Genomic DNA, 8,266 nt, shown 5'->3' with positions numbered 1-8,266 from the left:
CAACCGATTGTTTTGGGGGGTGATCATTCAACCAGTACTGTCTCAAAATATTTACTAGACATTTGACCTCTTACAAGTTAGCTTAACTGAGTTACACATAATACCCTCTCAGATGGACGTGGTGACCGGGGTGCTAGAATATTCTAAATATTACTCAAGTGCACATAATATCCGGCAGTGGCTCAGTCAGTAGGGGCTTGGACTGTGAGCCGTAGGGTCGCCGGTTCAAGTCCCCGAACAGACCTATATATGGAGTGTGGACTGCTACTTGGAGAGGTCCCAGTTCACCTCCTGCCCTGCCGTGGTGACCTTGAGCAAGGCACCGGACACCCCCTTCCCCCCCCACTCCCATTGCTCCCCGGGCGCTGTACAATAGCTGCCCACTGCTCCTAGTACTAGACTCCTGGTACAAGGATGGNTTCTACCCACCCTTCTCTCGCACGTACCCTTTCCCTAAGCCGATATAAAAAAAACAGGAACAGAAAAAAGAAAAACTCCCCGCATTAACAGATATAACAGATATATTACAACATTAGAAATTTTTTTTTTTTTTTGTGTTGTTATTCTTTCAACCAGGGTCGTTTTTTTCTACATTTAGGATGTTATGGACTTCTCTTGTACGCCGTCCTTTGTCGTCAAGTGGAGACAAAGTAGAAACGATTCACACAAACTATACGAAAATAGACAGACATATCATTACAAACTAAGTCATTATAAAGGTCGGTAGTGAATCATAGTAAAATTATATAGTTTGGGGAAAGTTAGAAAACTGTTACCCGTATTTAGAAAATCCTACCTGATGTTTTTTAGCAATCGTCTGAGTTCAGCTATATATTATATATATTATTTATATTATAGCATAACAATTTATAGCATAACATAAAATACATTCATACCTTTTTTTTCTCCACATAACATTTCATCTGTTTCAGCTGAATTGCGATTAACTCCTAATAATCTACATTTGCACCAAGGTGTGCGTATATGTACAATCATCATTTACATGAATGATATTACCCGATCAGCAGCTCTTTGAAAAGCCTCTAATGTTTCCCCCTTAGCCTTACTAGCAGAAGCGATTGACAGCTCTGAGATTAGTAGGTCATGGAAAGATGATATCCATTGCTTAAGAAATAAAGTATGTGGGGGTTTCCATTGTATTGCAATAATTTTCTTTGGCTGCTGTTAGACCAGCGAAAAGCACCCTTTTCTCATGTTTCTGTAGGTCAAGAGAAGAATCATCATTCAACAATACAATATTTGGGAGACAGGGTATGTGAACTCCAATCATCTCAGATACAATGTCAATAACCTGTTTCCAGAACGTTCTTACTGCAGTACATTCAGAAACCATGTGTACATATGTGCCAATAGTCTTTTGGTTACAGAGAAGGCATATGGGGCTTGGAATCATCCTTAATTGACAGCATTTTCTGGTTGACAGGTCATAACTGTGTATCATTTTATGGTGTATCAATTGGTGATTGTGGTTACGCGATGTTAAGGAGATATTATTCCATATTCTCTTCCAATCAATAGTCTGCGTATCATTTTTTAGATCTGCGTTCCATACTGCAGAGATGCCAATATATCTGGTTAATTTATCTTGCAGTTTTTTATATATATATGAAGTAGTGCCACTCACACTGTTTGGACTTAATATGACCTTAACTAATTGTTGGCAGAGGTTGATTCCAAGGTAGATTTACATCTTACAGCAGTGTGTATAACGTAAATCAGGATACCAGAAATTAGGTACGCAATACCAATAAATATATAAAATAAATGAAATAAAAAATTCTGGATAACCAATTAAAAAACTACTGTGAAAAAATAATTCTACAAAATAAATCCAGCTAGCAGCTAACTCGAAGCACAATCAACATTTCAATTTCTTATATTTCATCATGTGACTCTTAATGGTAAATCTGATTATATTTCAATGGCTTTATTTCCTGGGAGCTGTAACTAACAAAAATAAATAAGAGCCAGAAAATAATTAAGAGCCAGAAAATAAAAACTTCTAGTTTGGCCCTCAAAATAGAAGCATGAAATGAGGTGAGTAAAATATATATAATACTAGGCATGTTAAGTAATACAGCCGTACATATAACACCTGGCAGATGCACAAGGACCGAGCCAGAGGTGTCATCTCTCCTTTGTCAGTACTGCGCAACAGACTTTCCAAAAGAAAAGTCACCTACTTTTTATCCATCCATTCTCTGCACAGGACTGACTCACATACAGACAAACAACCATTTATTTCCACACAAACAAATCAATAAGCAAAGCAGCATGTGTGTGGGCTGTAGAGAGAAGAGGAAAACTCAACAAAGCACCGTACTGCTTTTAAAAAAGATATGTGTATGGTGAAGTTCAACAGGAAGTGGAGGGTTATTTTTGTTTGTTTGGATTTTTATAGACATTTTTCATAGTTCCGCATATTTACCGTAATAGCAAATTGTCTGGATACGCTTTCGCATTGATTCGACTAAACAACAGGTGTTGGCTCAAACTTACGGACTAAATCTAAATGGCATATCTAAAGCAGCAAAGAGCCTAAAAGGAAGAGGGAAATGATGTCAAACCCAAGTATGAATATGAGATAAAAAGGCAATGTGAAAATAACAGAGGAAGGAAAAGCAGCTTCTTTTAGACAGATGATGTACCGGAAAATAAAACCTGCTCAACTGCATTGCGCACGCCATGGAATAACAATTCTTGCGATGAGAAAATTGAATGAGATGACATTATGTGAGATCACTAAAGAGAAGATGGAGTTTACATACATATCTTATTGCGAGCTGGTCTTTGGTGACGTTGACATACACCGAGCAAAACCACACACACACAGTGCATAACAACGGACTCCAGTGCACACTATTACGGGCACTATAGAGTACGCACAAAAGCGCAAGCACACACACACACTATTAAGATGTAAAATATTATTTTACCAACAATGTGGAATTTACATTCATTGAAGTAGGCTATCAAGGCATTGCTAATTCTACATATTACACAGATTCTGCGTAATAATGCCCTGCCCCTGCTTCTTCTATTTCAATCTTTTTAGCAAATTTAGCAGATTTTAGCAGATTTAGCAGATTTTAGTGAGAAAGAATTACGAGGTACGTGTTTGCGCCATGTCAGTTACTTGTCACTTGTGTCGTGCGTCACGTTAAAAGCAGCCGACTAAAAACTAACAAAAAACTGTGTGTGTGTGTGTGTGTGTGTGTGTGTGTGTGTGTGTGTGTGTGTGTGTGTGTGTGTGTGTGCGTGTGTGTGTGTGTGTGTGTGTGTTACATACGTCAGGAAGTTCTCCCATGTTTCCAGATAAGGGTCATAGTATATGGTTCCCTCGGCCCCCTCTAGTAGTGAAGAGGAGCTTTTCTGGAGAGTGGAGCCATAGCGGGCCCTGTTTATTGGAGCAGCCCCCCCCTCGGAGCTCCGCCCCGCAGAGGCTAGCTGACCCAGGCTGGGGCTGGTCGTGGAAGTCTGGATCTGTTTCATCTTCTCTGTCCACTGAACTTGACTTGACCCACGTCGATTATACCGTCCGTAAACCCCATAACCTGAGTCTGGAAGAGGGTGGGAGGAGTTTCGTCTCAGGCAGCGAGGGGGGCGGAGCAAGGGGCGGGGCTTAATGTTCTCCATAATGTCTGCCTGGGTTAAGTACCAATGTGTACTCCTCAAGCTCATGTCCCGTCCCTCACTCCCTTCCTCTCCATCAGACTCCGAACAGGAAGAGGTGTCCTCCTCTTCATCTTCCTTCACTTCTCTACCCATCTGGACTACACTTGCAAGTAACAAAGAGGATCCGAATAAATGAGATTCAATAGATTTGATTCTAGAAGGACGTCGATATCGCAGTGCCATCCCACGCTGTACACCACCACGAGCATGGTGAGGTTTGTACTGCAACCCCCGCCTTCCTCTTGTGATGACTCCATCTGCTCTCTCAGTTCCTCTTCCAGACCCTCCCTCTGCTTCACTTGTTAAACCTACCTCTATGATGGAGTGGCGCCTTTGTCCAGTAGCCACCAAGGAGCCCACACTGGGGCGCCGGCGCTGCTCAGCACACACTAGAGGTAAGCCCACCGAGGAGCGCCTGGACTGAACCAACGCCGCGGAAGGCAGACCCGCACTAGAGCGCCTCCTGGCTTTGCTGGTCTGAAGAGCAGCGCCATGCTTTGGTTTCTTCTGACGGCCACCGAAGAAGAAATCCATCATGTCTGCAGATATGGATAGTGCTAAAAATGATATGTGGTATCTAAGAATCTATTTGGTAAAAGACATATCATCAACTTTCCCCTTCCGTCTTCTGATGATGCTTTGAGATCCTTACAACAGAAGATGGTTTCCATGATAATTGATGATAGTCCAGATCTTTTGTTCCAATCCTCCTTTAGAAATGCTGAAGGGACAAACAGGCTTTTCTGTTTAAAAAATGTTCCCTAAATGGCATCGTCAATTGTTTCAATAATACAAATGATAAACTTTACTTAGATAGTCCTACAAAGAGTTGGATTATCTATAGAGGACATGTGACCATTCATGAACATATCTACTAACACTTAGCACATTTTAGTCGAACCTGAACTACTCATCCATCCTATGCTCAATTATACAGCAGATGTTCAGTGAGTAGAACAAGTAGGTATGTACAAACATTGTCACAAATGGTCATCTCTCATTTGTAGGACTGTCCAAATTAAGTGTTTCCATTATAAAATATACATTTGCATCCTCAATTATTCCCATGCTTTAACCATCCTGTCCAATGAGATCAACGAATTCCTGATGCAGTGCTGCTTCCTCAAAGCTTCGTCAAAAGTCAGTTGGTGCCAAGATCCTAATATTTTGGTTTATCTGGTTCATGTTTTCCTTTTGGTCATACTTTTTACTTCCTGTTTTTGCGTGTTTTCAAAGAATGAAATCTTTATTCATTCACAAAATGAATGTTAAGAAATAACAAGCGTTTGGAATTGACAATAACCTATTCATGTAATGTGAGCTCTCCTAGTTATTAACTTACAAAGAATGTTCACCAGGAGTGTAACTTTAGCCTTCTTTATCTCATGCCTCAGGTGTTAAGGCTCATTTGAAAACACAGGGAGATCCTCTTGTTTCTCCTCGCCTTAGACCATGGCGTTCTTGCTGACACACTACAACACATGCACAATTTAGTTACTACATTTACAAAGAAAAAGAAAGCCAGAAGATGTGGGATAAAATGTGGGATTCACAACGGCCACATCTCTCCAAAACAGCTTTAGTAAACTCAACTACAAATACAAAAAAGAGCTTAATAAGTTATAACGTATAATATATATGTGGAGGGATGAACCCCTCTTTAATCGTCACACATGCAGAGCACACAGAGCACACAGAGCACACAGTGACATGTGTTCTCTGCTTTTAACCCATCCTTGTACCAGGAGTCTAGTACTAGGAGCAGTGGGCAGCTATTGTACAGCGCCCGGGGNTGTGTGTGTGTGTGTGTGTGTGTGTGTGTGTGTGTGTGTGTGTGTGTGTGTGTGTGTGTGTGTGTGTGTGTGTGTGTGTGTGTGTGTGTGTGTGATACTCACAGGAGTATCACACACACACACACACACACACACACACACACACACACACACACACACACACACACACACACACACACACACACACACACACACACACACACACACACACCTTGACATTCACCTAATGCCTACAGCAGCAGCTCATCCGCTGTGACATCACACACCTTACCCCTCCCTCGGGGCTGTTTTTGCTGTCAGGGAAACAAATGTGTCTCTGAAATGTAGGTTTCGCCGGTGAGACAGTCTGTCCTCATTGAAGAAACGGCTGAATAAGTCAACTGAGCAGGCATATTATTAACATCTATATTTAAATACCTATATGAACACAGTAGTGGACTGTAGCGCCAATGATTGCACAATCATCTTCTAACATCTTTGTATGCTTCATCAGTGACCTATCGATGCTAAAGTGAACCATCAGTGAAACAAATAATAAAGTGATTATCATTATGTGTTCTCCTGTGTGTCTCTGTGCCCCCCCCCGTAGGAGGCGGCTCAGTATGGAGATCATATCTGGTATGAGACCAATGCATCTGGAGACTACTGTTATGTGGGGGAACAACACTGTATAGCCAGAGCACTGGTAAGTATCTCCTCTATCCTCTGTGCCCTCAACAATATTTCTACAAGTTCCTTATCAATATATTGTATTCAGTTGATCCGACAGGGTGTAGACGTGTCAGAGGCCTCATCACGGCCCACTTATAGTCTCTCATAGGCCACCGTTTGATGGAATAGCTGTCATATTTAATTTGGTGTTTCGCCCTTTAGCCGATCACAGATGATCTCTGGTGTCACATGTGAATATCCTCCTCCTCTCTATCTCCGTTCAGCCTCTGACTCATGGGCTCTGACCTTTGACCTTTTCCCAGCTGCTATGACTGGTGTTCACACAGAGTTGATGTTATGTCCAGGGTTCATTCACCTTCTTGTTGAGGGTCCTTGCTGTTTTTAAAATGAATATGCTGCTGTTTCAAACAAATGCAGTACATAAACACAATAACAGTGTACAAATCAAGCATATATAGAACTATTTAATTAACTATTATGAAATGTATAAATATAAATACATATTTACAAGAAATATAATTATACAAGGAAGTAAGAATATGAGAAATTACTATCTAAATATGTGCGACACATCAAAGATTCAACATTCAAAGGTTGCTTTATAGTCACATATACAGTAGCTACAGTGTAGTAATGTCAATGAAAATCTTAGGTCCCAGGCTCCTCCAACAATTCAACATGACTATATATATTTAAGATAACAATAAAACTAATTTAAAACAATAAAAAGAAGAAACAGAGTAGAATAAAGTAGTGCAAGATTATGTTGCAAGACTCAATAAAGTTCAATCCAGCTGTGCAGTCATAAAAGGAAAGAAAATGTGTTGTAATTTATATATTAAGTATATTCATTCTTATTATATATTACCTTACTATATTCATAGTGTAAAATCCACTTTTCCTCAATTGAGGTCACCATTGAGACACTATTAAAACAATGAAATATACACAGCTATTCCATCGCACATTCCTTACACTTCTCTGCTGAAAACCATTCCATAATATACTGAAGAAATGGCTGAATAATAGTGAGACATTATGTATGGGTGTTCTGCCGTTAAAAAGCTTGTGCTTGTTCCAGTCTGTGCTTGATTTCCCCTCATCGCTCACTGTCACACCCCTCACATCTGTTAAACATTTATACCTTAAGATGGCAATGTGACTCATTTAGAGAACCCACTCTGGTCTTTGCTTTAACACCTTCTGCACAGTGGTGTACAGAGATGTATTTCCCGCTGAAGGACCTCTGGTGTCATCACCACGGTCACATCATGGTATAATTGTACTCATGTCGGCTCGTATCACAGCCCATCACATCACACATAAATACGATACCCCACAAGTCCTAAAGCATCATGCCATCATTCTAATTTCAGTACCAGCTTCCAGCCCACAGCGTGTCTCTTTCTGCAGCACAGGACTGCCCCCTGGTGGTCACATATATCATTACTGCCTCATTTTTCCCTTTCAAAAAAACCATTTACCAGCTGCTTATGATCATTAAACAAACTGAATAGTACTTTGAGTAAAGTGATTGTATGTGTGTGGTTGTTTTTTGTATTTCTAAACTGTGTTTCTTTGTGTTTCTAGCAAAAGTCTGTGAGTCGCAGGAAGTGTGCAGCGTGTAAGATCGTGGCCCACACCATCTGTGTGGAACAACTGGAGAAGGTATATTTCTCTCTCGTGGATTTTAAATAGTTATACTCAGGGAATTTCAATGAGCTCACCTTTTAATCTCCTTTATGGAGACTTGACGCCGAAAGACGCAGGTGTAAACCCTCCAGTCAGATAAAGGTGGAGAGGAGATTGAAGACGGATGTTTAAAGCATCCTTTAAAGGGGACAAAAGGGGACAATAAAGAAGGCTTACATTTTGAGTTGTCAAAGATGAGTTTAAGATGAGAGAGAAGTGAGAAAGAGGATTATTTTAAACCCTCCGTCATGATGCAAATCTAAAGTCAGATCCAGGGTATTATTTATTTTATTTCACTATTACAGTTATTGTTTTTGCAGCAGAGGATAGTGGTTTCTAACTGTCCCTCCTGTTCCAGTTCCCCACATCTAGAGCCATTCTGTTGGATGCCACCCTGCCCCTCAATGACCCAG

The 8,266-nt window shown here is 40.6% G+C and overlaps 1 long non-coding RNA gene across 1 annotated transcript; it reads left to right on the top strand.

Moving 5' to 3' along the window:
• Positions 1 to 6,084: 6,084 nt before the first annotated feature.
• On the top strand, positions 6,085 to 8,266 carry LOC104954914 (uncharacterized). Its single transcript, XR_799402.1, has 3 exons — positions 6,085 to 6,174; positions 7,752 to 7,829; positions 8,212 to 8,266. It is a non-coding gene; the product is annotated as an uncharacterized lncRNA (long non-coding RNA).

The sequence above is a fragment of the Notothenia coriiceps genome, unplaced genomic scaffold (genome assembly GCF_000735185.1).
Source record: "Notothenia coriiceps isolate Sejong01 unplaced genomic scaffold, NC01 NC01_scaffold00024211, whole genome shotgun sequence".
In the NCBI taxonomy this organism is placed as follows: domain Eukaryota; kingdom Metazoa; phylum Chordata; class Actinopteri; order Perciformes; family Nototheniidae; genus Notothenia; species Notothenia coriiceps.
This window is presented reverse-complemented; position numbering and strand designations above follow the sequence as displayed.